This window comes from Ascidia mentula, chromosome 2, assembly GCF_947561715.1.
Source record: "Ascidia mentula chromosome 2, kaAscMent1.1, whole genome shotgun sequence".
NCBI classification, from domain to species: Eukaryota; Metazoa; Chordata; class Ascidiacea; order Phlebobranchia; family Ascidiidae; genus Ascidia; species Ascidia mentula.
Genome location: NC_138567.1, coordinates 19,742,540 through 19,757,997, shown reverse-complemented (window position 1 = coordinate 19,757,997; position 15,458 = coordinate 19,742,540). Strand labels below are relative to the sequence as shown.

Below are 15,458 nucleotides of genomic sequence, written 5' to 3'. Positions count from 1 at the left end.
TATGGGCAATTCAAAGCATACTTTGTGCAAATAGTAAAATGACTACAACACTTGGTATTCCTAGGCGGTCACCCATCCAAGTGCTAACCAAGCCCGAGGTTGCTTAACTTCCGAGATCGAACGAGATCGGGTGCATTCAACCTGGTATGGCCGTAGACGTTTTGTTAGTCTGTTTTGACGACATTTATGAGCAATTCAAAGCATACTTTGTGCAAATAGCAAAATGACTACAACACTTGGTATTCCTAGTCGGTCACCCATCCAAGTACTAACCAAGCCCGAGGTTGCGAAACATCCGAGATCGAACGAGATCGGGTGCTTTCAACCTGGTATGGCCGTAGACGTTTCTTAGTCTGTTTTGACGACATTTATGGGCAATTCAAAGCATACTTTGGGTAAATAGAAAAATGACTACAACACTTGGTATTCCTAAGAGGACACCCATCCAAGTACTAACCAAGCCCGAGGTTGCTTAACTGCCGAAATCGAACGAGATCGGGTGCTTTCAACCTGGTATGGCCGTAGACGTTTGTTAGACTGTTTTGACGACATTTATGCGCAATTCAAAGCATAACTTTGGGCAAACAGAAAAATGACTACAACACTTGGTATTCCTAGGCGGTCACCCATCCAAGTACTAACCAAGCCCGAGGTTGCTTGACTGCCGAGATCGAACGAGATCGGGTGCTTTCAACCTGGTATGGCCGTAGACGTTTGTTAGTCTGTTATGACGATCTTCATGCGCAATTCAAAGCATACTTTGTATAAATAGAAAAGTGACTACAACACTTGGTATTCCTAGGAGGCCACCCATCCAAGTACCAACCAAGCCCGAGATTGCTTAACTGCCGAGATCGAACGAGATCGGGTGCTTTCAACCTGGTATGGCCGTAGACGTTTGTTAGTCTGCTTTGACGACATTTATGCGCAATTCAAAGCATACTTTGGGTAAACAGAAAAATGACTACAACACTTGGTATTCCTAGGCGGTCACCCATCCAAGTACTAACCAAGCCCGAGGTTGCTTAACTGCCGAGATCGAACGAGATCGGGTGCTTTCAACCTGGTATGGCCGTAGACGTTTGTTAGTCTGTTTTGACGACATTGGTGCGCAATTCAAAGCATACTTTGTGCAAATAGTAAAATGACTACAACACTTGGTATTCCTAGGCGGTCACCCATCCAAGTACTAACCAAGCCCAAGGTTGCTTAACTGCCGAGATCGAACGAGATCGGGTGCTTTCAACCTGGTATGGCCGTAGACGTTTGTTAGTCTGTATTAACGACATTTATGGGCAATTCAAAGCATACTTTGTGCAAATAGCAAAATGACTACAACACTTGGTATTCCTAGGCGGTCACCCATCCAAGTACTAACCAAGCCCGAGGTTGCTTAACTGCCGAGATCGAACGAGATCGGGTGCTTTCAACCTGGTATGGCCGTAGACGTTTGTTAGTCTGTTATGACGATCTTTATGCGCAATTCAAAGCATACTTTGGGTAAACAGAAAAATGACTACAACACTTGGTATTCCTAGGCGGTCACCCATCCAAGTACTAACCAAGCCCGAGGTTGCTTAACTGCCGAGATCGAACGAGATCTGGTGCTTTCAACCTGGTATGGCCGTAGACGTTTGTTAGTCTGTTTTGACGACATTTATGGGCAGTTCAAAGCATACTTTGTGCAAATAGTAAAATGAATACAACACTTGGTTTTCCTAGGCGGTCACCCATCCAAGTACTAACCAAGCCCGAGGTTGCTTAACTGCCGAGATCGAACGAGATCGGGTGCTTTCAACCTGGTATGGCCGTAGACGTTTGTTAGTCTGTATTGACGACATTTATGGGCAATTCAAAGCATACTTTGTGCAAATAGTAAAATGACTACAACACTTGGTATTCCTAGGCGGTCACCCATCCAAGTACTAACCAAGCCCGAGGTTGCTTAACTGCCGAGATCGAACGAGATCGGGTGCTTTCAACCTGGTATGGCCGTAGACGTTTGTTAGTCTGTTTTGACGACATTTATGCGCAATTCAAAGCCTACTTTGGGTAAATAGAAAAATGACTACAACACTTGGTATTCCTAGGAGGTCACCCATCCAAGTACTAACCAAGCCCGAGGTTGCTAAACATCCGAGATCGAACGAGATCGGGTGCTTTCAACCTGGTATGGCCGTAGACGATTGTTAGTCTGTTATGACGATCTTTATGCGCAATTCAAAGCATACTTTGTGTAAATAGAAAATTGTCTACAACACTTGGTATTCCTAGGCGGTCACCCATCCAAGTACTAACCAAGCCCGAGGTTGCTTAACTGCCGAGATCGAACGAGATCGGGTGCTTTCAACCTGGTATGGCCGTAGACGTTTGTTAGTCTGTTTTGACGACATTTATGGGCAATTCAAAGCATACTTTGGGTAAATAGAAAAATGACTACAACACTTGGTATACCAAAGAGGACACCCATCCAAATACTAACCAAGCCCGAGGTTGCTTAACTGCCGAGATCGAACGAGATCGGGTGCTTTCAACCTGGTATGGCCGTAGACGTTTGTTAGTCTGTTTTGACGACATTTATGCGCAATTCAAAGCCTACTTTGGGTAAATAGAAAAATGACTACAACACTTGGTATTCCTAGGAGGTCACCCATCCAAGTACTAACCAAGCCCGAGGTTGCTAAACATCCGAGATCGAACGAGATCGGGTGCTTTCAACCTGGTATGGCCGTAGACGATTGTTAGTCTGTTATGACGATCTTTATGCGCAATTCATAGCATACTTTGTGTAAATAGAAAATTGTCTACAACACTTGGTATTCCTAGGCGGTCACCCATCCAAGTACTAACCAAGCCCGAGGTTGCTTAACTGCCGATATCGAACGAGATCGGGTGCTTTCAACCTGGTATGGCCGTAGACGTTTGTTAGTCTGTTTTGACGACATTTATGGGCAATTCAAAGCATACTTTGGGTAAATAGAAAAATGACTACAACACTTGGTAACCTAAGAGGACACCCATCCAAGTACTAACCAAGCCCGAGTTTGCTTAACTGCCGAGATCAAACGAGATCGGGTGCTTTCAACCTGGTATGGCCGTAGACGTTTGTTAGACTGTTTTGACGACATTTATGCGCAATTCAAAGCATAACTTTGGGTAAACAGAAAAATGACTACAACACTTGGTATTCCTAGGCGGTCACCCATCCAAGTACTAACCAAGCCCGAGGTTGCTTAACTTCCGAGATCGAACGAGATCGGGTGCTTTCAACCTGGTATGGCCGTAGACGTTTGTTAGTCGGTTATGACGATCTTCATGCGTAATTCAAAGCATACTTTGTATAAATAGAAAAATGACTACAACACTTGGTATTCCTAGGCGGTCACCCATCCAAGTACTAACCAAGCCCGAGGTTGCTTAACTGCCGAGATCGAACGAGATCGGGTGCTTTCAACCTGGTATGGCCGTAGACGTTTGTTAGTCTGTTTTGACGACATTTATGAGCAATTCAAAGCATACTTTGTGCAAATAGCAAAATGACTACAACACTTGGTATTCCTAGGCGGTCACCCATCCAAGTACTAACCAAGCCCAAGGTTGCTTAACTGCCGAGATCGAACGAGATCGGGTGCTTTCAACCTGGTATGACCGTAGACGTTTGTTAGTCTGTTTTGACGACATTTATGGGAAATTCAAAGCATACTTTGTGCAAATAGTAAAATGACTACAACACTTGGTATTCCTAGGCGGTCACCCATCCAAGTACTAACCAAGCCCGAGGTTGCTTAACTGCCGAGATCGAACGAGATCGGGTGCTTTCAACCTGGTATGGCCGTAGACGTTTGTTAGTCTGTTTTGACGACATTTATGAGCAATTCAAAGCATACTTTGTGCAAATAGAAAATAATGACTACAACACTTGGTATTCCTAGGCGGTCACCCATCCAAGTACTAACCAAGCCCGAGGTTGCTTAACTGCCGAGATCGAACGAGATCGGGTGCTTTCAACCTGGTATGGCCGTAGACGTTTGTTAGTCTGTTTTGACGACATTTATGGGCAATTCAAAGCATACTTTGTGCAAATAGAAAAATGACTACAACACTTGGTATTCCTAGGTGGTCACCCATCCAAGTACTAACCAAGCCCGAGGTTGCTTAACTGCCGAGATCGAACGAGATCGGGTGCTTTCAACCTGGTATGGCCGTAGACGTTTCTTAGTCTGTTTTGACGACATTTATGAGCAATTCAAAGCATACTTTGTGCAAATAGCAAAATGACTACAACACTTGGTATTCCTAGGCGGTCACCCATCCAACTACTAACCAAGCCCGAGGTTGCTTAACTGCCGAGATCGAACGAGATCGGGTGCTTTCAACCTGGTATGGCCGTAGACGTTTGTTAGTCTGTTTTGACGACATTTATGAGCAATTCAAAGCATACTTTGTGCAAACAGAAAAATGACTACAACACTTGGTATTCCTAGGAGGTCACCCATCCAAGTACTAACCAAGCCCGAGGTTGCTAAACATCCGAGATCGAACGAGATCGGGTGCTTTCAACCTGGTATGGCCGTAGACGATTGTTAGTCTGTTATGACGATCTTTATGCGCAATTCAAAGCATACTTTGTGTAAATAGAAAATTGTCTACAACACTTGGTATTCCTAGGCGGTCACCCATCCAAGTACTAACCAAGCCCGAGGTTGCTTAACTGCCGATATCGAACGAGATCGGGTGCTTTCAACCTGGTATGGCCGTAGACGTTTGTTAGTCTGTTTTGACGACATATATGGGCAATTCAAAGCATACTTTGGGTAAATAGAAAAATGACTATAACGCTTGGTAACCTAAGAGGACACCCATCCAAGTACTAACCAAGCCCGAGTTTGCTTAACTGCCGAGATCAAACGAGATCGGGTGCTTTCAACCTGGTATGGCCGTAGACGTTTGTTAGACTGTTTTGACGACATTTATGCGCAATTCAAAGCATAATTTTGGGTAAACAGAAAAATGACTACAACACTTGGTATTCCTAGGCGGTCACCCATCCAAGTACTAACCAAGCCCGAGGTTGCTTAACTTCCGAGATCGAACGAGATCGGGTGCTTTCAACCTGGTATGGCCGTAGACGTTTGTTAGTCTGTTTTGACGACATTTATGGGCAATTCAAAGCATACTTTGTGCAAATAGTAAAATGACTACAACACTTGGTATTCCTAGGCGGTCACCCATCCAAGTACTAACCAAGCCCGAGGTTGCTTAACTGCCGAGATCGAACGAGATCGGGTGCTTTCAACCTGGTATGACCGTAGACGTTTGTTAGTCTGTTTTGACGACATTTATGGGAAATTCAAAGCATACTTTGTGCAAATATTAAAATGACTACAACACTTGGTATTCCTAGGCGGTCACCCATCCAAGTACTAACCAAGCCCGAGGTTGCTTAACTGCCGAGATCGAACGAGATCGGGTGCTTTCAACCTGGTATGGCCGTAGACGTTTGTTAGTCTGTTTTGACGACATTTGTGAGCAATTCAAAGCATACTTTGTGCAAATAGAAAATAATGACTACAACACTTGGTATTCCTAGGCGGTCACCCATCCAAGTACTAACCAAGCCCGAGGTTGCTTAACTGCCGAGATCGAACGAGATCGGGTGCTTTCAACCTGGTATGGCCGTAGACGCTTGTTAGTCTGTTTTGACGACATTTATGGGCAATTCAAAGCATACTTTGTGCAAATAGTAAAATGACTACAACACTTGGTATTCCTAGGCGGTCACCCATCCAAGCACTAACCAAACCCGAGGTTGCTTAACTGCCGAGATCGAACGAGATCGGGTGCTTTCAACCTGGTATGGCCGTAGACGTTTGTTAGTCTGTTACGACGATCTTTATGCGCAATTCAAAGCATACTTTGTATCAACAGAAAAATGACTACAACACTTGGTATTCCTAGGCGGTCACCCATCCAAGTACTAACCAAGCCCGAGGTTGCTTAACTGCCGAGATCGAACGAGATCGGGTGCTTTCAACCTGGTATGGCCGTAGACGTTTGTTAGTCTGTTTTGACGACATTTATGGGTAATTCAAAGCATACTTTGGGTAAATAGAAAAATGACTACAACACTTGGTATTCCTATGCGGTCACCCATCCAAGTACTAACCAAGCCCGAGGTTGCTTAACTGCCGAGATCGAACGAGATCGGGTGCTTTCAACCTGGTATGGCCGTAGACGTTTGTTAGTCTGTATTGACGACATTTATGGGCAATTCAAAGCATACTTTGTGCAAATAGTAAAATGACTACAACACTTGGTATTCCTAGGCGGTCACCCATCCAAGTACTAACCAAGCCCGAGGTTGCTTAACTGCCGAGATCGAACGAGATCGGGTGCTTTCAACCTGGTATGGCCGTAGACGTTTGTTAGTCTGTTATGACGATCTTTATGCGCAATTCAAAGCATACTTTGTATAAATAGAAAAATGACCACAACACTTGGTATTCCTAGGCGGTCACCCATCCAAGTACAACCAAGCCCGAGGTTGCTTAACTGCCGAGATCGAACGAGATCGGGTGCTTTCAACCTGGTATGGCCGTAGACGTTTGTTAGTCTGTTTTGACGACATTTATGGGCAGTTCAAAGCATACTTTGTGCAAATAGCAAAATGAATACAACACTTGGTATTCCTAGGCGGTCACCCATCCAAGTACTAACCAAGCCCGAGGTTGCCTAACTGCCGAGATCGAACGAGATCGGGTGCTTTCAACCTGGTATGGCCGTAGACGTTTGTTAGTCTGTATTGACGACATTTATGGGCAATTCAAAGCATACTTTGTGCAAATAGTAAAATGACTACAACACTTGGTATTCCTAGGCGGTCACCCATCCAAGTACTAACCAAGCCCGAGGTTGCTTAACTGCCGAGATCGAACGAGATCGGGTGCTTTCAACCTGGTATGACCGTAGACGTTTGTTAGTCTGTTTTGACGACATTTATGGGCAATTCAAAGCATACTTTGTGCAAATAGTAAAATGACTACAACACTTGGTATTCCTAGGCGGTCACCCATCCAAGCACTAACCAAACCCGAGGTTGCTTAACTGCCGAGATCGAACGAGATAGGGTGCTTTCATCCTGGTATGGCCGTAGACGTTTGTTAGTCTGTTTTAACGACATTTATGGGCAATTCAAAGCATACTTTGTGCAAATAGTAAAATGACTACAACACTTGGTATTCCTAGGTGGTCACCCATCCAAGTACTAACCAAGCCCGAGGTTGCTTAACTGCCGAGATCGAACGAGATCGGGTGCTTTCAACCTGGTATGGCCGTAGACGTTTCTTAGTCTGTTTTGACGACATTTATGAGCAATTCAAAGCATACTTTGTGCAAATAGCAAAATGACTACAACACTTGGTATTCCTAGGCGGTCACCCATCCAAGTACTAACCAAGCCCGAGGTTGCTTAACTGCCGAGATCGAACGAGATCGGGTGCTTTCAACCTGGTATGGCCGTAGACGTTTGTTAGTCTGTTTGACGACATTTATGAGCAATTCAAAGCATACTTTGTGCAAATAGCAAAATGACTACAACACTTGGTATTCCTAGGCGGTCTCCCATCCAAGTACTAACCAAGCCCGAGGTTGCTTAACTGCCGAGATCGAACGAGATCGGGTGCTTTCAACCTGGTATGGCCTTAGACGTTTGTTAGTCTGTTTTGACGACATTTATGCGCAATTCAAAGCATACTTTGGGTAAACAGAAAAATGACTACAACACTTGGTATTCCTAGGAGGTCACCCATCCAAGTACTAACCAAGCCCGAGGTTGCTAAACATCCGAGATCGAACGAGATCGGGTGCTTTCAACCTGGTATGGCCGTAGACGATTGTTAGTCTGTTATGACGATCTTTATGCGCAATTCAAAGCATACTTTGTGTAAATAGAAAATTGTCTACAACACTTGGTATTCCTAGGCGGTCACCCATCCAAGTACTAACCAAGCCCGAGGTTGCTTAACTGCCGATATCGAACGAGATCGGGTGCTTTCAACCTGGTATGGCCGTAGACGTTTGTTAGTCTGTTTTGACGACATATATGGGCAATTCAAAGCATACTTTGGGTAAATAGAAAAATGACTACAACACTTGGTGACCTAAGAGGACACCCATCCAAGTACTAACCAAGCCCGAGTTTGCTTAACTGCCGAGATCAAACGAGATCGGGTGCTTTCAACCTGGTATGGCCGTAGACGTTTGTTAGACTGTTTTGACGACATTTATGCGCAATTCAAAGCATAACTTTGGGTAAACAGAAAAATGACTACAACACTTGGTATTCCTAGGCGGTCACCCATCCAAGTACTAACCAAGCCCGAGGTTGCTTAACTTCCGAGATCGAACGAGATCGGGTGCTTTCAACCTGGTATGGCCATAGACGTTTGTTAGTCTGTTTTGACGACATTTATGGGCAATTCAAAGCATACTTTGTGCAAATAGTAAAATGACTACAACACTTGGTATTCCTAGGCGGTCACCCATCCAAGTACTAACCAAGCCCGAGGTTGCTTAACTGCCGAGATCGAACGAGATCGGGTGCTTTCAACCTGGTATGGCCGTAGACGTTTGTTAGTCTGTTTTGACGACATTTATGAGCAATTCAAAGCATACTTTGTGCAAATAGCAAAATGACTACAACACTTGGTATTCCTAGGCGGTCACCCATCCAAGTACTAACCAAGCCCGAGGTTGCTTAACTGCCGAGATCGAACGAGACCGGGTGCTTTCAACCTGGTATGGCCGTAGACGTTTGTTAGTCTGTTTTGACGACATTTATGGGCAATTCAAAGCATACTTTGGGTAAATAGAAAAATGACTACAACACTTGGTATACCTAAGAGGACACCCATCCAAGTACTAACCAAGCCCGAGTTTGCTTAACTGCCGAGATCGAACGAGATCGGGTGCTTTCAACCTGGTATGGCCGTAGACGTTTGTTAGACTGTTTTGACGACATTTATGGGCAATTCAAAGCATAACTTTGGGTAAACAGAAAAATGTCTACAACACTTGGTATTCCTAGGCGGTCACCCATCCAAGTACTAACCAAACCCGAGGTTGCTTAACTTCCGAGATCGATCGAGATCGGGTGCTTTCAACCTGGTATGGCCGTAGACGTTTTTTAGTCTGTTTTGACGACATTTATGGGCAATTCAAAGCATACTTTGTGCAAATAGTAAAATGAATACAACACTTGGTATTCCTAGGCGGTCACCCATCCAAGTACTAACCAAGCCCGAGGTTGCTTAACTGCCGAGATCGAACGAGATCGGGTGCTTTCAACCTGGTATGGCCGTAGACGTTTGTTAGTCTGTTTTAACGACATTTATGGGCAATTCAAAGCATACTTTGTGCAAATAGTAAAATGACTACAACACTTGGTATTCCTAGGCGGTCACCCATCCAAGTACGAACCAAGCCCGAGGTTGCTTAACTGCCGAGATCGAACGAGATCGGGTGCTTTCAACCTGGTATGGCCGTAGACGTTTGTTAGTCTGTTTTAACGACATTTATGGGCAATTCAAAGCATACTTTGCGCAAATAGTAAAATGACTACAACACTTGGTATTCCTAGGCGGTCACCCATCCAAGTACTAACCAAGCCCGAGGTTGCTTAACTGCCGAGATCGAACGAGATCGGGTGCTTTCAACCTGGTATGGCCGTAGACGTTTGTTAGTCTGTTATGACGATCTTTATGCGCAATTCAAAGCATACTTTGTATAAACAGAAAAATGACTACAACACTTGGTATTCCTAGGCGGTCACCCATCCAAGTACTAACCAAGCCCGAGGTTGCTTAACTGCCGAGATCGAACGAGATCGGGTGCTTTCAACCTGGTATGGCCGTAGACGTTTGTTAGTCTGTTTTGACGACATTTATGCGCAATTCAAAGCATACTTTGGGTAAACAGAAAAATGACTACAACACTTGGTATTCCTAGGCGGTCACCCATCCAAGTACTAACCAAGCCCGAGGTTGCTTAACTGCCGAGATCGAACGAGATCGGGTGCTTTCAACCTGGTATGGCCGTAGACGTTTGTTAGTCTGTTATGACGACATTTATGAGCAATTCAAAGCATACTTTGTGCAAATAGAAAAATGACTACAACACTTGGTATTCCTAGGCGGTCACCCATCCAAGTACTAACCAAGCCCGAGGTTGCTTAACTGCCGAGATCGAACGAGATCGGGTGCTTTCAACCTGGTATGGCCGTAGACGTTTGTTAGTCTGTTTTGACGACATTTATGCGCAATTCAAAGCATACTTTGTGGAAATAGAAAAATGACTACAACACTTGGTATTCCTAGGAGGTCACCCATCCAAGTACTAACCAAGCCCGAGGTTGCTAAACATCCGAGATCGAACGAGATCGGGTGCTTTCAACCTGGTATGGCCGTAGACGATTGTTAGTCTGTTATGACGATCTTTATGCGCAATTCAAAGCATACTTTGTGTAAATAGAAAATTGTCTACAACACTTGGTATTCCTAGGCGGTCACCCATCAAAATACTAACCAAGCCCGAGGTTGCTTAACTGCCGATATCGAACGAGATCGGGTGCTTTTAACCTGGTATGGCCGTAGACGTTTGTTAGTCTGTTTTGACGACATTTATGGGCAATTCAAAGCATACTTTGGGTAAATAGAAAAATGACTACAACACTTGGTAACCTAAGAGGACACCCATCCAAGTACTAACCAAGCCCGAGTTTGCTTAACTGCCGAGATCAAACGAGATCGGGTGCTTTCAACCTGGTATGGCCGTAGACGTTTGTTAGACTGTTTTGACGACATTTATGCGCAATTCAAAGCATAACTTTGGGTAAACAGAAAAATGACTACAACACTTGGTATTCCTAGGCGGTCACCCATCCAAGTACTAACCAAGCCCGAGGTTGCTTAACTTCCGAGATCGAACGAGATCGGGTGCTTTCAACCTGGTATGGCCGTAGACGTTTGTTAGTCGGTTATGACGATCTTCATGCGCAATTCAAAGCATACTTTGTATAAATAGAAAAATGACTACAACACTTGGTATTCCTAGGCGGTCACCCATCCAAGTACTAACCAAGCCCGAGGTTGCTTAACTGCCGAGATCGAACGAGATCGGGTGCTTTCAACCTGGTATGACCGTAGACGTTTGTTAGTCTGTTTTGACGACATTTATGGGAAATTCAAAGCATACTTTGTGCAAATAGTAAAATGACCACAACACTTGGTATTCCTAGGCGGTCACCCATCCAAGTACTAACCAAGCCCGAGGTTGCTTAACTGCCGAGATCGAACGAGATCGGGTGCTTTCAACCTGGTATGGCCGTAGACGTTTGTTAGTCTGTTTTGACGACATTTGTGAGCAATTCAAAGCATACTTTGTGCAAATAGAAAATAATGACTACAACACTTGGTATTCCTAGGCGGTCACCCATCCAAGTACTAACCAAGCCCGAGGTTGCTTAACTGCCGAGATCGAACGAGATCGGGTGCTTTCAACCTGGTATGGCCGTAGACGTTTGTTAGTCTGTTTTGACGACATTTATGGGCAATTCAAAGCATACTTTGTGCAAATAGTAAAATGACTACAACACTTGGTATTCCTAGGCGGTCACCCATCCAAGCACTAACCAAACCCGAGGTTGCTTAACTGCCGAGATCGAACGAGATCGGGTGCTTTCAACCTGGTATGGCCGTAGACGTTTGTTAGTCTGTTACGACGATCTTTATGCGCAATTCAAAGCATACTTTGTATCAACAGAAAAATGACTACAACACTTGGTATTCCTAGGCGGTCACCCATCCAAGTACTAACCAAGCCCGAGGTTGCTTAACTGCCGAGATCGAACGAGATCGGATGCTTTCAACCTGGTATGGCCGAAGACGTTTGATAGTCTGTTTTGACGACATTGATGGGCAATTCAAAGCATACTTTGTGCAAATAGTAAAATGACTACAACACTTGGTATTCCTAGGCGGTCACCCATCCAAGTACTAACCAAGCCCGAGGTTGCTTAACTTCCGAGATCGGGTGCTTTCAACCTGGTATGGCCGTAGACGTTTTGTTAGTCTGTTTTGACGACATTTATGAGCAATTCAAAGCATACTTTGTGCAAATAGCAAAATGACTACAACACTTGGTATTCCTAGTCGGTCACCCATCCAAGTACTAACCAAGCCCGAGGTTGCGAAACATCCGAGATCGAACGAGATCGGGTGCTTTCAACCTGGTATGGCCGTAGACGTTTGTTAGTCTGTTTTGACGACATTTATGGGCAATTCAAAGCATACTTTGGGTAAATAGAAAAATGACTACAACACTTGGTATTCCTAAGAGGACACCCATCCAAGTACTAACCAAGCCCGAGGTTGCTTAACTGCCGAAATCGAACGAGATCGGGTGCTTTCAACCTGGTATGGCCGTAGACGTTTGTTAGACTGTTTTGACGACATTTATGCGCAATTCAAAGCATAACTTTGGGCAAACAGAAAAATGACTACAACACTTGGTATTCCTAGGCGGTCACCCATCCAAGTACTAACCAAACCCGAGGTTGCTTAACTGCCGAGATCGAACGAGATCGGGTGCTTTCAACCTGGTATGGCCGTAGACGTTTGTTAGTCTGTTTTGACGACATTTATGAGCAATTCAAAGCATACTTTGTGCAAATAGCAAAATGACTACAACACTTGGTATTCCTAGTCGGTCACCCATCCAAGTACTAACCAAACCCGAGGTTGCTTAACTGCCGACATCGAACGAGATCGGGTGCTTTCAACCTGGTATGGCCGTAGACGTTTGTTAGTCTGTTTTGACGACATTTATGGGCAATTCAAAGCATACTTTGGGTAAATAGAAAAATGACTACAACACTTGGTATACCTAAGAGGACACCCATCCAAGTACTAACCAAGCCCGAGTTTGCTTAACTGCCGAGATCGAACGAGATCGGGTGCTTTCAACCTGGTATGGCCGTAGACGTTTGTTAGACTGTTTTGACGACATTTATGGGCAATTCAAAGCATAACTTTGGGTAAACAGAAAAATGTCTACAACACTTGGTATTCCTAGGCGGTCACCCATCGAAGTACTAACCAAACCCGAGGTTGCTTAACTTCCGAGATCGATCGAGATCGGGTGCTTTCAACCTGGTATGGCCGTAGACGTTTTTTAGTCTGTTTTGACGACATTTATGGGCAATTCAAAGCATACTTTGTGCAAATAGTAAAATGAATACAACACTTGGTATTCCTAGGCGGTCACCCATCCAAGTACTAACCAAGCCCGAGGTTGCTTAACTGCCGAGATCGAACGAGATCGGGTGCTTTCAACCTGGTATGGCCGTAGACGTTTGTTAGTCTGTTTTAACGACATTTATGGGCAATTCAAAGCATACTTTGTGCAAATAGTAAAATGACTACAACACTTGGTATTCCTAGGCGGTCACCCATCCAAGTACGAACCAAGCCCGAGGTTGCTTAACTGCCGAGATCGAACGAGATCGGGTGCTTTCAACCTGGTATGGCCGTAGACGTTTGTTAGTCTGTTTTAACGACATTTATGGGCAATTCAAAGCATACTTTGCGCAAATAGTAAAATGACTACAACACTTGGTATTCCTAGGCGGTCACCCATCCAAGTACTAACCAAGCCCGAGGTTGCTTAACTGCCGAGATCGAACGAGATCGGGTGCTTTCAACCTGGTATGGCCGTAGACGTTTGTTAGTCTGTTTTGACGACATTTATGGGCAATTCAAAGCATACTTTGTGTAAACAGAAAAATGACTACAACACTTGGTATTCCTAGGCGGTCACCCATCCAAGTACTAACCAAGCCCGAGGTTGCTTAACTGCCGAGATCGAACGAGATCGGGTGCTTTCAACCTGGTATGGCCGTAGAGGTTTGTTAGTCTGTTATGACGATCTTTATGCGCAATTCAAAGCATACTTTGGGTAAACAGAAAAATGACTACAACACTTGGTATTCCTAGGCGGTCACCCATCCAAGTACTAACCAAGCCCGAGGTTGCTTAACTGCCGAGATCGAACGAGATCGGGTGCTTTCAACCTGGTATGGCCGTAGACGTTTGTTAGTCTGTTTTGACGACATTTATGGGCAATTCAAAGCATACTTTGTGCAAATAGTAAAATGACTACAACACTTGGTATTCCTAGGCGGTCACCCATCCAAGTACTAACCAAGCCCGAGGTTGCTTAACTGCCGAGATCGAACGAGATCGGGTGCTTTCAACCTGGTATGGCCGTAGACGTTTGTTAGTCTGTTTTGACGACATTTATGAGCAATTCAAAGCATACTTTGTGCAAATAGAAAAATGACTACAACACTTGGTATTCCTAGGCGGTCACCCATCCAAGTACTAACCAAGCCCGAGGTTGCTTAACTGCCGAGATCGAACGAGATCGGGTGCTTTCAACCTGGTATGGCCGTAGACGTTTGTTAGTCTGTTTTGACGACATTTATGCGCAATTCAAAGCATACTTTGTGTAAATAGAAAAATGACTACAACACTTGGTATTCCTAGGAGGTCACCCATCCAAGTACTAACCAAGCCCGAGGTTGCTAAACATCCGAGATCGAACGAGATCGGGTGCTTTCAACCTGGTATGGCCGTAGACGATTGTTAGTCTGTTATGACGATCTTTATGCGCAATTCAAAGCATATTTTGTGTAAATAGAAAATTGTCTACAACACTTGGTATTCCTAGGCGGTCACCCATCAAAGTACTAACCAAGCCCGAGGTTGCTTAACTGCCGATATCGAACGAGATCGGGTGCTTTCAACCTGGTATGGCCGTAGACGTTTGTTAGTCTGTTTTGACGACATTTATGGGCAATTCAAAGCATACTTTGGGTAAATAGAAAAATGACTACAACACTTGGTAACCTAAGAGGACACCCATCCAAGTACTAACCAAGCCCGAGTTTGCTTAACTGCCGAGATCAAACGAGATCGGGTGCTTTCAACCTGGTATGGCCGTAGACGTTTGTTAGACTGTTTTGACGACATTTATGCGCAATTCAAAGCATAACTTTGGGTAAACAGAAAAATGACTACAACACTTGGTATTCCTAGGCGGTCACCCATCCAAGTACTAACCAAGCCCGAGGTTGCTTAACTTCCGAGATCGAACGAGATCGGGTGCTTTCAACCTGGTATGGCCGTAGACGTTTGTTAGTCGGTTATGACGATCTTCATGCGCAATTCAAAGCATACTTTGTATAAATAGAAAAATGACTACAACACTTGGTATTCCTAGGCGGTCACCCATCCAAGTACTAACCAAGCCCGAGGTTGCTTAACTGCCGAGATCGAACGAGATCGGGTGCTTTCAACCTGGTATGGCCGTAGACGTTTGTTAGTCTGTTTTGACGACATTTA

The 15,458-nt window shown here is 44.6% G+C and overlaps 77 non-coding genes and 7 pseudogenes across 77 annotated transcripts; all 84 read right to left on the bottom strand.

The window, feature by feature from the left end:
- Window positions 1-39: 39 nt before the first annotated feature.
- Window positions 40-158, bottom strand: LOC145891415 (5S ribosomal RNA). Its single transcript, XR_014400208.1, has one exon. It is a non-coding gene; the product is annotated as a 5S ribosomal RNA (ribosomal RNA).
- A 66-nt stretch (window positions 159-224) lies between these two features.
- Window positions 225-343, bottom strand: LOC145892320 (5S ribosomal RNA). Its single transcript, XR_014401058.1, has one exon. It is a non-coding gene; the product is annotated as a 5S ribosomal RNA (ribosomal RNA).
- A 65-nt stretch (window positions 344-408) lies between these two features.
- LOC145891512 (5S ribosomal RNA) lies at window positions 409-527 on the bottom strand. The gene has a single exon (XR_014400299.1). It is a non-coding gene; the product is annotated as a 5S ribosomal RNA (ribosomal RNA).
- Window positions 528-593: 66 nt separating this feature from the next.
- Window positions 594-712, bottom strand: LOC145891005 (5S ribosomal RNA). The gene has a single exon (XR_014399822.1). It is a non-coding gene; the product is annotated as a 5S ribosomal RNA (ribosomal RNA).
- Window positions 713-777: 65 nt separating this feature from the next.
- On the bottom strand, window positions 778-896 carry LOC145891625 (5S ribosomal RNA). The gene has a single exon (XR_014400405.1). It is a non-coding gene; the product is annotated as a 5S ribosomal RNA (ribosomal RNA).
- Window positions 897-961: 65 nt separating this feature from the next.
- On the bottom strand, window positions 962-1,080 carry LOC145893126 (5S ribosomal RNA). Its single transcript, XR_014401502.1, has one exon. It is a non-coding gene; the product is annotated as a 5S ribosomal RNA (ribosomal RNA).
- A 65-nt stretch (window positions 1,081-1,145) lies between these two features.
- Window positions 1,146-1,264, bottom strand: LOC145890983 (5S ribosomal RNA). Its single transcript, XR_014399802.1, has one exon. It is a non-coding gene; the product is annotated as a 5S ribosomal RNA (ribosomal RNA).
- Window positions 1,265-1,329: 65 nt separating this feature from the next.
- On the bottom strand, window positions 1,330-1,448 carry LOC145893125 (5S ribosomal RNA). Its single transcript, XR_014401501.1, has one exon. It is a non-coding gene; the product is annotated as a 5S ribosomal RNA (ribosomal RNA).
- A 65-nt stretch (window positions 1,449-1,513) lies between these two features.
- Window positions 1,514-1,632, bottom strand: LOC145891311 (5S ribosomal RNA). Its single transcript, XR_014400111.1, has one exon. It is a non-coding gene; the product is annotated as a 5S ribosomal RNA (ribosomal RNA).
- Window positions 1,633-1,697: 65 nt separating this feature from the next.
- Window positions 1,698-1,816, bottom strand: LOC145891162 (5S ribosomal RNA). Its single transcript, XR_014399972.1, has one exon. It is a non-coding gene; the product is annotated as a 5S ribosomal RNA (ribosomal RNA).
- Window positions 1,817-1,881: 65 nt separating this feature from the next.
- On the bottom strand, window positions 1,882-2,000 carry LOC145893124 (5S ribosomal RNA). The gene has a single exon (XR_014401500.1). It is a non-coding gene; the product is annotated as a 5S ribosomal RNA (ribosomal RNA).
- A 65-nt stretch (window positions 2,001-2,065) lies between these two features.
- LOC145891544 (5S ribosomal RNA) lies at window positions 2,066-2,184 on the bottom strand. Its single transcript, XR_014400329.1, has one exon. It is a non-coding gene; the product is annotated as a 5S ribosomal RNA (ribosomal RNA).
- Window positions 2,185-2,249: 65 nt separating this feature from the next.
- Window positions 2,250-2,368, bottom strand: LOC145893009 (5S ribosomal RNA). Its single transcript, XR_014401390.1, has one exon. It is a non-coding gene; the product is annotated as a 5S ribosomal RNA (ribosomal RNA).
- A 65-nt stretch (window positions 2,369-2,433) lies between these two features.
- Window positions 2,434-2,552, bottom strand: LOC145892054 (5S ribosomal RNA). Its single transcript, XR_014400815.1, has one exon. It is a non-coding gene; the product is annotated as a 5S ribosomal RNA (ribosomal RNA).
- Window positions 2,553-2,617: 65 nt separating this feature from the next.
- On the bottom strand, window positions 2,618-2,736 carry LOC145891543 (5S ribosomal RNA). Its single transcript, XR_014400328.1, has one exon. It is a non-coding gene; the product is annotated as a 5S ribosomal RNA (ribosomal RNA).
- Window positions 2,737-2,801: 65 nt separating this feature from the next.
- Window positions 2,802-2,920, bottom strand: LOC145890986 (5S ribosomal RNA). Its single transcript, XR_014399805.1, has one exon. It is a non-coding gene; the product is annotated as a 5S ribosomal RNA (ribosomal RNA).
- Window positions 2,921-2,985: 65 nt separating this feature from the next.
- Window positions 2,986-3,103, bottom strand: LOC145892514 (5S ribosomal RNA; annotated as a pseudogene).
- Window positions 3,104-3,169: 66 nt separating this feature from the next.
- LOC145890805 (5S ribosomal RNA) lies at window positions 3,170-3,288 on the bottom strand. The gene has a single exon (XR_014399636.1). It is a non-coding gene; the product is annotated as a 5S ribosomal RNA (ribosomal RNA).
- A 65-nt stretch (window positions 3,289-3,353) lies between these two features.
- On the bottom strand, window positions 3,354-3,472 carry LOC145893123 (5S ribosomal RNA). The gene has a single exon (XR_014401499.1). It is a non-coding gene; the product is annotated as a 5S ribosomal RNA (ribosomal RNA).
- A 65-nt stretch (window positions 3,473-3,537) lies between these two features.
- LOC145890810 (5S ribosomal RNA) lies at window positions 3,538-3,656 on the bottom strand. The gene has a single exon (XR_014399641.1). It is a non-coding gene; the product is annotated as a 5S ribosomal RNA (ribosomal RNA).
- Window positions 3,657-3,721: 65 nt separating this feature from the next.
- Window positions 3,722-3,840, bottom strand: LOC145893122 (5S ribosomal RNA). Its single transcript, XR_014401498.1, has one exon. It is a non-coding gene; the product is annotated as a 5S ribosomal RNA (ribosomal RNA).
- A 67-nt stretch (window positions 3,841-3,907) lies between these two features.
- LOC145893121 (5S ribosomal RNA) lies at window positions 3,908-4,026 on the bottom strand. The gene has a single exon (XR_014401497.1). It is a non-coding gene; the product is annotated as a 5S ribosomal RNA (ribosomal RNA).
- Window positions 4,027-4,091: 65 nt separating this feature from the next.
- On the bottom strand, window positions 4,092-4,210 carry LOC145891278 (5S ribosomal RNA). Its single transcript, XR_014400080.1, has one exon. It is a non-coding gene; the product is annotated as a 5S ribosomal RNA (ribosomal RNA).
- Window positions 4,211-4,275: 65 nt separating this feature from the next.
- On the bottom strand, window positions 4,276-4,394 carry LOC145891122 (5S ribosomal RNA). The gene has a single exon (XR_014399933.1). It is a non-coding gene; the product is annotated as a 5S ribosomal RNA (ribosomal RNA).
- Window positions 4,395-4,459: 65 nt separating this feature from the next.
- Window positions 4,460-4,578, bottom strand: LOC145891542 (5S ribosomal RNA). The gene has a single exon (XR_014400327.1). It is a non-coding gene; the product is annotated as a 5S ribosomal RNA (ribosomal RNA).
- A 65-nt stretch (window positions 4,579-4,643) lies between these two features.
- Window positions 4,644-4,762, bottom strand: LOC145890985 (5S ribosomal RNA). Its single transcript, XR_014399804.1, has one exon. It is a non-coding gene; the product is annotated as a 5S ribosomal RNA (ribosomal RNA).
- Window positions 4,763-4,827: 65 nt separating this feature from the next.
- On the bottom strand, window positions 4,828-4,945 carry LOC145892663 (5S ribosomal RNA; annotated as a pseudogene).
- A 66-nt stretch (window positions 4,946-5,011) lies between these two features.
- LOC145890791 (5S ribosomal RNA) lies at window positions 5,012-5,130 on the bottom strand. The gene has a single exon (XR_014399624.1). It is a non-coding gene; the product is annotated as a 5S ribosomal RNA (ribosomal RNA).
- A 65-nt stretch (window positions 5,131-5,195) lies between these two features.
- LOC145890855 (5S ribosomal RNA) lies at window positions 5,196-5,314 on the bottom strand. Its single transcript, XR_014399683.1, has one exon. It is a non-coding gene; the product is annotated as a 5S ribosomal RNA (ribosomal RNA).
- A 65-nt stretch (window positions 5,315-5,379) lies between these two features.
- On the bottom strand, window positions 5,380-5,498 carry LOC145893120 (5S ribosomal RNA). Its single transcript, XR_014401496.1, has one exon. It is a non-coding gene; the product is annotated as a 5S ribosomal RNA (ribosomal RNA).
- Window positions 5,499-5,565: 67 nt separating this feature from the next.
- LOC145893119 (5S ribosomal RNA) lies at window positions 5,566-5,684 on the bottom strand. Its single transcript, XR_014401495.1, has one exon. It is a non-coding gene; the product is annotated as a 5S ribosomal RNA (ribosomal RNA).
- A 65-nt stretch (window positions 5,685-5,749) lies between these two features.
- LOC145891775 (5S ribosomal RNA) lies at window positions 5,750-5,868 on the bottom strand. Its single transcript, XR_014400548.1, has one exon. It is a non-coding gene; the product is annotated as a 5S ribosomal RNA (ribosomal RNA).
- Window positions 5,869-5,933: 65 nt separating this feature from the next.
- LOC145893118 (5S ribosomal RNA) lies at window positions 5,934-6,052 on the bottom strand. The gene has a single exon (XR_014401494.1). It is a non-coding gene; the product is annotated as a 5S ribosomal RNA (ribosomal RNA).
- A 65-nt stretch (window positions 6,053-6,117) lies between these two features.
- Window positions 6,118-6,236, bottom strand: LOC145890822 (5S ribosomal RNA). The gene has a single exon (XR_014399652.1). It is a non-coding gene; the product is annotated as a 5S ribosomal RNA (ribosomal RNA).
- A 65-nt stretch (window positions 6,237-6,301) lies between these two features.
- LOC145893117 (5S ribosomal RNA) lies at window positions 6,302-6,420 on the bottom strand. The gene has a single exon (XR_014401493.1). It is a non-coding gene; the product is annotated as a 5S ribosomal RNA (ribosomal RNA).
- Window positions 6,421-6,485: 65 nt separating this feature from the next.
- Window positions 6,486-6,603, bottom strand: LOC145891481 (5S ribosomal RNA). Its single transcript, XR_014400270.1, has one exon. It is a non-coding gene; the product is annotated as a 5S ribosomal RNA (ribosomal RNA).
- Window positions 6,604-6,668: 65 nt separating this feature from the next.
- Window positions 6,669-6,787, bottom strand: LOC145891798 (5S ribosomal RNA). Its single transcript, XR_014400571.1, has one exon. It is a non-coding gene; the product is annotated as a 5S ribosomal RNA (ribosomal RNA).
- A 65-nt stretch (window positions 6,788-6,852) lies between these two features.
- Window positions 6,853-6,971, bottom strand: LOC145890854 (5S ribosomal RNA). The gene has a single exon (XR_014399682.1). It is a non-coding gene; the product is annotated as a 5S ribosomal RNA (ribosomal RNA).
- A 65-nt stretch (window positions 6,972-7,036) lies between these two features.
- Window positions 7,037-7,155, bottom strand: LOC145892544 (5S ribosomal RNA; annotated as a pseudogene).
- Window positions 7,156-7,220: 65 nt separating this feature from the next.
- Window positions 7,221-7,339, bottom strand: LOC145891265 (5S ribosomal RNA). The gene has a single exon (XR_014400068.1). It is a non-coding gene; the product is annotated as a 5S ribosomal RNA (ribosomal RNA).
- A 65-nt stretch (window positions 7,340-7,404) lies between these two features.
- On the bottom strand, window positions 7,405-7,523 carry LOC145893115 (5S ribosomal RNA). The gene has a single exon (XR_014401491.1). It is a non-coding gene; the product is annotated as a 5S ribosomal RNA (ribosomal RNA).
- Window positions 7,524-7,587: 64 nt separating this feature from the next.
- Window positions 7,588-7,706, bottom strand: LOC145891569 (5S ribosomal RNA). The gene has a single exon (XR_014400353.1). It is a non-coding gene; the product is annotated as a 5S ribosomal RNA (ribosomal RNA).
- A 65-nt stretch (window positions 7,707-7,771) lies between these two features.
- Window positions 7,772-7,890, bottom strand: LOC145891541 (5S ribosomal RNA). Its single transcript, XR_014400326.1, has one exon. It is a non-coding gene; the product is annotated as a 5S ribosomal RNA (ribosomal RNA).
- Window positions 7,891-7,955: 65 nt separating this feature from the next.
- Window positions 7,956-8,074, bottom strand: LOC145890984 (5S ribosomal RNA). The gene has a single exon (XR_014399803.1). It is a non-coding gene; the product is annotated as a 5S ribosomal RNA (ribosomal RNA).
- Window positions 8,075-8,139: 65 nt separating this feature from the next.
- On the bottom strand, window positions 8,140-8,257 carry LOC145892538 (5S ribosomal RNA; annotated as a pseudogene).
- A 66-nt stretch (window positions 8,258-8,323) lies between these two features.
- LOC145891397 (5S ribosomal RNA) lies at window positions 8,324-8,442 on the bottom strand. Its single transcript, XR_014400191.1, has one exon. It is a non-coding gene; the product is annotated as a 5S ribosomal RNA (ribosomal RNA).
- A 65-nt stretch (window positions 8,443-8,507) lies between these two features.
- LOC145893114 (5S ribosomal RNA) lies at window positions 8,508-8,626 on the bottom strand. Its single transcript, XR_014401490.1, has one exon. It is a non-coding gene; the product is annotated as a 5S ribosomal RNA (ribosomal RNA).
- Window positions 8,627-8,691: 65 nt separating this feature from the next.
- LOC145891059 (5S ribosomal RNA) lies at window positions 8,692-8,810 on the bottom strand. The gene has a single exon (XR_014399874.1). It is a non-coding gene; the product is annotated as a 5S ribosomal RNA (ribosomal RNA).
- A 65-nt stretch (window positions 8,811-8,875) lies between these two features.
- On the bottom strand, window positions 8,876-8,994 carry LOC145892026 (5S ribosomal RNA). Its single transcript, XR_014400789.1, has one exon. It is a non-coding gene; the product is annotated as a 5S ribosomal RNA (ribosomal RNA).
- Window positions 8,995-9,060: 66 nt separating this feature from the next.
- Window positions 9,061-9,179, bottom strand: LOC145891123 (5S ribosomal RNA). The gene has a single exon (XR_014399934.1). It is a non-coding gene; the product is annotated as a 5S ribosomal RNA (ribosomal RNA).
- A 65-nt stretch (window positions 9,180-9,244) lies between these two features.
- On the bottom strand, window positions 9,245-9,363 carry LOC145891113 (5S ribosomal RNA). Its single transcript, XR_014399926.1, has one exon. It is a non-coding gene; the product is annotated as a 5S ribosomal RNA (ribosomal RNA).
- A 65-nt stretch (window positions 9,364-9,428) lies between these two features.
- Window positions 9,429-9,547, bottom strand: LOC145891121 (5S ribosomal RNA). The gene has a single exon (XR_014399932.1). It is a non-coding gene; the product is annotated as a 5S ribosomal RNA (ribosomal RNA).
- Window positions 9,548-9,612: 65 nt separating this feature from the next.
- Window positions 9,613-9,731, bottom strand: LOC145893113 (5S ribosomal RNA). Its single transcript, XR_014401489.1, has one exon. It is a non-coding gene; the product is annotated as a 5S ribosomal RNA (ribosomal RNA).
- A 65-nt stretch (window positions 9,732-9,796) lies between these two features.
- On the bottom strand, window positions 9,797-9,915 carry LOC145893112 (5S ribosomal RNA). The gene has a single exon (XR_014401488.1). It is a non-coding gene; the product is annotated as a 5S ribosomal RNA (ribosomal RNA).
- Window positions 9,916-9,980: 65 nt separating this feature from the next.
- On the bottom strand, window positions 9,981-10,099 carry LOC145893110 (5S ribosomal RNA). Its single transcript, XR_014401487.1, has one exon. It is a non-coding gene; the product is annotated as a 5S ribosomal RNA (ribosomal RNA).
- A 65-nt stretch (window positions 10,100-10,164) lies between these two features.
- LOC145893109 (5S ribosomal RNA) lies at window positions 10,165-10,283 on the bottom strand. Its single transcript, XR_014401486.1, has one exon. It is a non-coding gene; the product is annotated as a 5S ribosomal RNA (ribosomal RNA).
- A 65-nt stretch (window positions 10,284-10,348) lies between these two features.
- On the bottom strand, window positions 10,349-10,467 carry LOC145891540 (5S ribosomal RNA). The gene has a single exon (XR_014400325.1). It is a non-coding gene; the product is annotated as a 5S ribosomal RNA (ribosomal RNA).
- Window positions 10,468-10,532: 65 nt separating this feature from the next.
- LOC145892000 (5S ribosomal RNA) lies at window positions 10,533-10,651 on the bottom strand. Its single transcript, XR_014400764.1, has one exon. It is a non-coding gene; the product is annotated as a 5S ribosomal RNA (ribosomal RNA).
- A 65-nt stretch (window positions 10,652-10,716) lies between these two features.
- On the bottom strand, window positions 10,717-10,834 carry LOC145892513 (5S ribosomal RNA; annotated as a pseudogene).
- Window positions 10,835-10,900: 66 nt separating this feature from the next.
- Window positions 10,901-11,019, bottom strand: LOC145890780 (5S ribosomal RNA). Its single transcript, XR_014399613.1, has one exon. It is a non-coding gene; the product is annotated as a 5S ribosomal RNA (ribosomal RNA).
- A 65-nt stretch (window positions 11,020-11,084) lies between these two features.
- On the bottom strand, window positions 11,085-11,203 carry LOC145890853 (5S ribosomal RNA). Its single transcript, XR_014399681.1, has one exon. It is a non-coding gene; the product is annotated as a 5S ribosomal RNA (ribosomal RNA).
- A 65-nt stretch (window positions 11,204-11,268) lies between these two features.
- Window positions 11,269-11,387, bottom strand: LOC145890946 (5S ribosomal RNA). The gene has a single exon (XR_014399768.1). It is a non-coding gene; the product is annotated as a 5S ribosomal RNA (ribosomal RNA).
- Window positions 11,388-11,454: 67 nt separating this feature from the next.
- On the bottom strand, window positions 11,455-11,573 carry LOC145893108 (5S ribosomal RNA). The gene has a single exon (XR_014401485.1). It is a non-coding gene; the product is annotated as a 5S ribosomal RNA (ribosomal RNA).
- Window positions 11,574-11,638: 65 nt separating this feature from the next.
- Window positions 11,639-11,757, bottom strand: LOC145891774 (5S ribosomal RNA). The gene has a single exon (XR_014400547.1). It is a non-coding gene; the product is annotated as a 5S ribosomal RNA (ribosomal RNA).
- Window positions 11,758-11,822: 65 nt separating this feature from the next.
- On the bottom strand, window positions 11,823-11,941 carry LOC145891577 (5S ribosomal RNA). The gene has a single exon (XR_014400361.1). It is a non-coding gene; the product is annotated as a 5S ribosomal RNA (ribosomal RNA).
- Window positions 11,942-12,006: 65 nt separating this feature from the next.
- Window positions 12,007-12,115, bottom strand: LOC145892282 (5S ribosomal RNA; annotated as a pseudogene).
- Window positions 12,116-12,181: 66 nt separating this feature from the next.
- On the bottom strand, window positions 12,182-12,300 carry LOC145892319 (5S ribosomal RNA). The gene has a single exon (XR_014401057.1). It is a non-coding gene; the product is annotated as a 5S ribosomal RNA (ribosomal RNA).
- A 65-nt stretch (window positions 12,301-12,365) lies between these two features.
- Window positions 12,366-12,484, bottom strand: LOC145891511 (5S ribosomal RNA). The gene has a single exon (XR_014400298.1). It is a non-coding gene; the product is annotated as a 5S ribosomal RNA (ribosomal RNA).
- Window positions 12,485-12,550: 66 nt separating this feature from the next.
- LOC145891134 (5S ribosomal RNA) lies at window positions 12,551-12,669 on the bottom strand. The gene has a single exon (XR_014399945.1). It is a non-coding gene; the product is annotated as a 5S ribosomal RNA (ribosomal RNA).
- A 65-nt stretch (window positions 12,670-12,734) lies between these two features.
- LOC145892093 (5S ribosomal RNA) lies at window positions 12,735-12,853 on the bottom strand. The gene has a single exon (XR_014400851.1). It is a non-coding gene; the product is annotated as a 5S ribosomal RNA (ribosomal RNA).
- A 65-nt stretch (window positions 12,854-12,918) lies between these two features.
- On the bottom strand, window positions 12,919-13,037 carry LOC145892025 (5S ribosomal RNA). The gene has a single exon (XR_014400788.1). It is a non-coding gene; the product is annotated as a 5S ribosomal RNA (ribosomal RNA).
- A 66-nt stretch (window positions 13,038-13,103) lies between these two features.
- LOC145891282 (5S ribosomal RNA) lies at window positions 13,104-13,222 on the bottom strand. Its single transcript, XR_014400083.1, has one exon. It is a non-coding gene; the product is annotated as a 5S ribosomal RNA (ribosomal RNA).
- Window positions 13,223-13,287: 65 nt separating this feature from the next.
- Window positions 13,288-13,406, bottom strand: LOC145891112 (5S ribosomal RNA). The gene has a single exon (XR_014399925.1). It is a non-coding gene; the product is annotated as a 5S ribosomal RNA (ribosomal RNA).
- Window positions 13,407-13,471: 65 nt separating this feature from the next.
- On the bottom strand, window positions 13,472-13,590 carry LOC145891120 (5S ribosomal RNA). Its single transcript, XR_014399931.1, has one exon. It is a non-coding gene; the product is annotated as a 5S ribosomal RNA (ribosomal RNA).
- A 65-nt stretch (window positions 13,591-13,655) lies between these two features.
- Window positions 13,656-13,774, bottom strand: LOC145893107 (5S ribosomal RNA). Its single transcript, XR_014401484.1, has one exon. It is a non-coding gene; the product is annotated as a 5S ribosomal RNA (ribosomal RNA).
- Window positions 13,775-13,839: 65 nt separating this feature from the next.
- Window positions 13,840-13,958, bottom strand: LOC145891230 (5S ribosomal RNA). The gene has a single exon (XR_014400036.1). It is a non-coding gene; the product is annotated as a 5S ribosomal RNA (ribosomal RNA).
- Window positions 13,959-14,023: 65 nt separating this feature from the next.
- On the bottom strand, window positions 14,024-14,142 carry LOC145893106 (5S ribosomal RNA). The gene has a single exon (XR_014401483.1). It is a non-coding gene; the product is annotated as a 5S ribosomal RNA (ribosomal RNA).
- A 65-nt stretch (window positions 14,143-14,207) lies between these two features.
- LOC145893105 (5S ribosomal RNA) lies at window positions 14,208-14,326 on the bottom strand. The gene has a single exon (XR_014401481.1). It is a non-coding gene; the product is annotated as a 5S ribosomal RNA (ribosomal RNA).
- Window positions 14,327-14,391: 65 nt separating this feature from the next.
- On the bottom strand, window positions 14,392-14,510 carry LOC145893103 (5S ribosomal RNA). Its single transcript, XR_014401479.1, has one exon. It is a non-coding gene; the product is annotated as a 5S ribosomal RNA (ribosomal RNA).
- A 65-nt stretch (window positions 14,511-14,575) lies between these two features.
- On the bottom strand, window positions 14,576-14,694 carry LOC145891538 (5S ribosomal RNA). The gene has a single exon (XR_014400323.1). It is a non-coding gene; the product is annotated as a 5S ribosomal RNA (ribosomal RNA).
- A 65-nt stretch (window positions 14,695-14,759) lies between these two features.
- On the bottom strand, window positions 14,760-14,878 carry LOC145891066 (5S ribosomal RNA). Its single transcript, XR_014399881.1, has one exon. It is a non-coding gene; the product is annotated as a 5S ribosomal RNA (ribosomal RNA).
- Window positions 14,879-14,943: 65 nt separating this feature from the next.
- LOC145892512 (5S ribosomal RNA) lies at window positions 14,944-15,061 on the bottom strand (annotated as a pseudogene).
- Window positions 15,062-15,127: 66 nt separating this feature from the next.
- Window positions 15,128-15,246, bottom strand: LOC145890768 (5S ribosomal RNA). Its single transcript, XR_014399602.1, has one exon. It is a non-coding gene; the product is annotated as a 5S ribosomal RNA (ribosomal RNA).
- A 65-nt stretch (window positions 15,247-15,311) lies between these two features.
- Window positions 15,312-15,430, bottom strand: LOC145893102 (5S ribosomal RNA). The gene has a single exon (XR_014401478.1). It is a non-coding gene; the product is annotated as a 5S ribosomal RNA (ribosomal RNA).
- Between the last annotated feature and the right edge of the window lie 28 nt (window positions 15,431-15,458).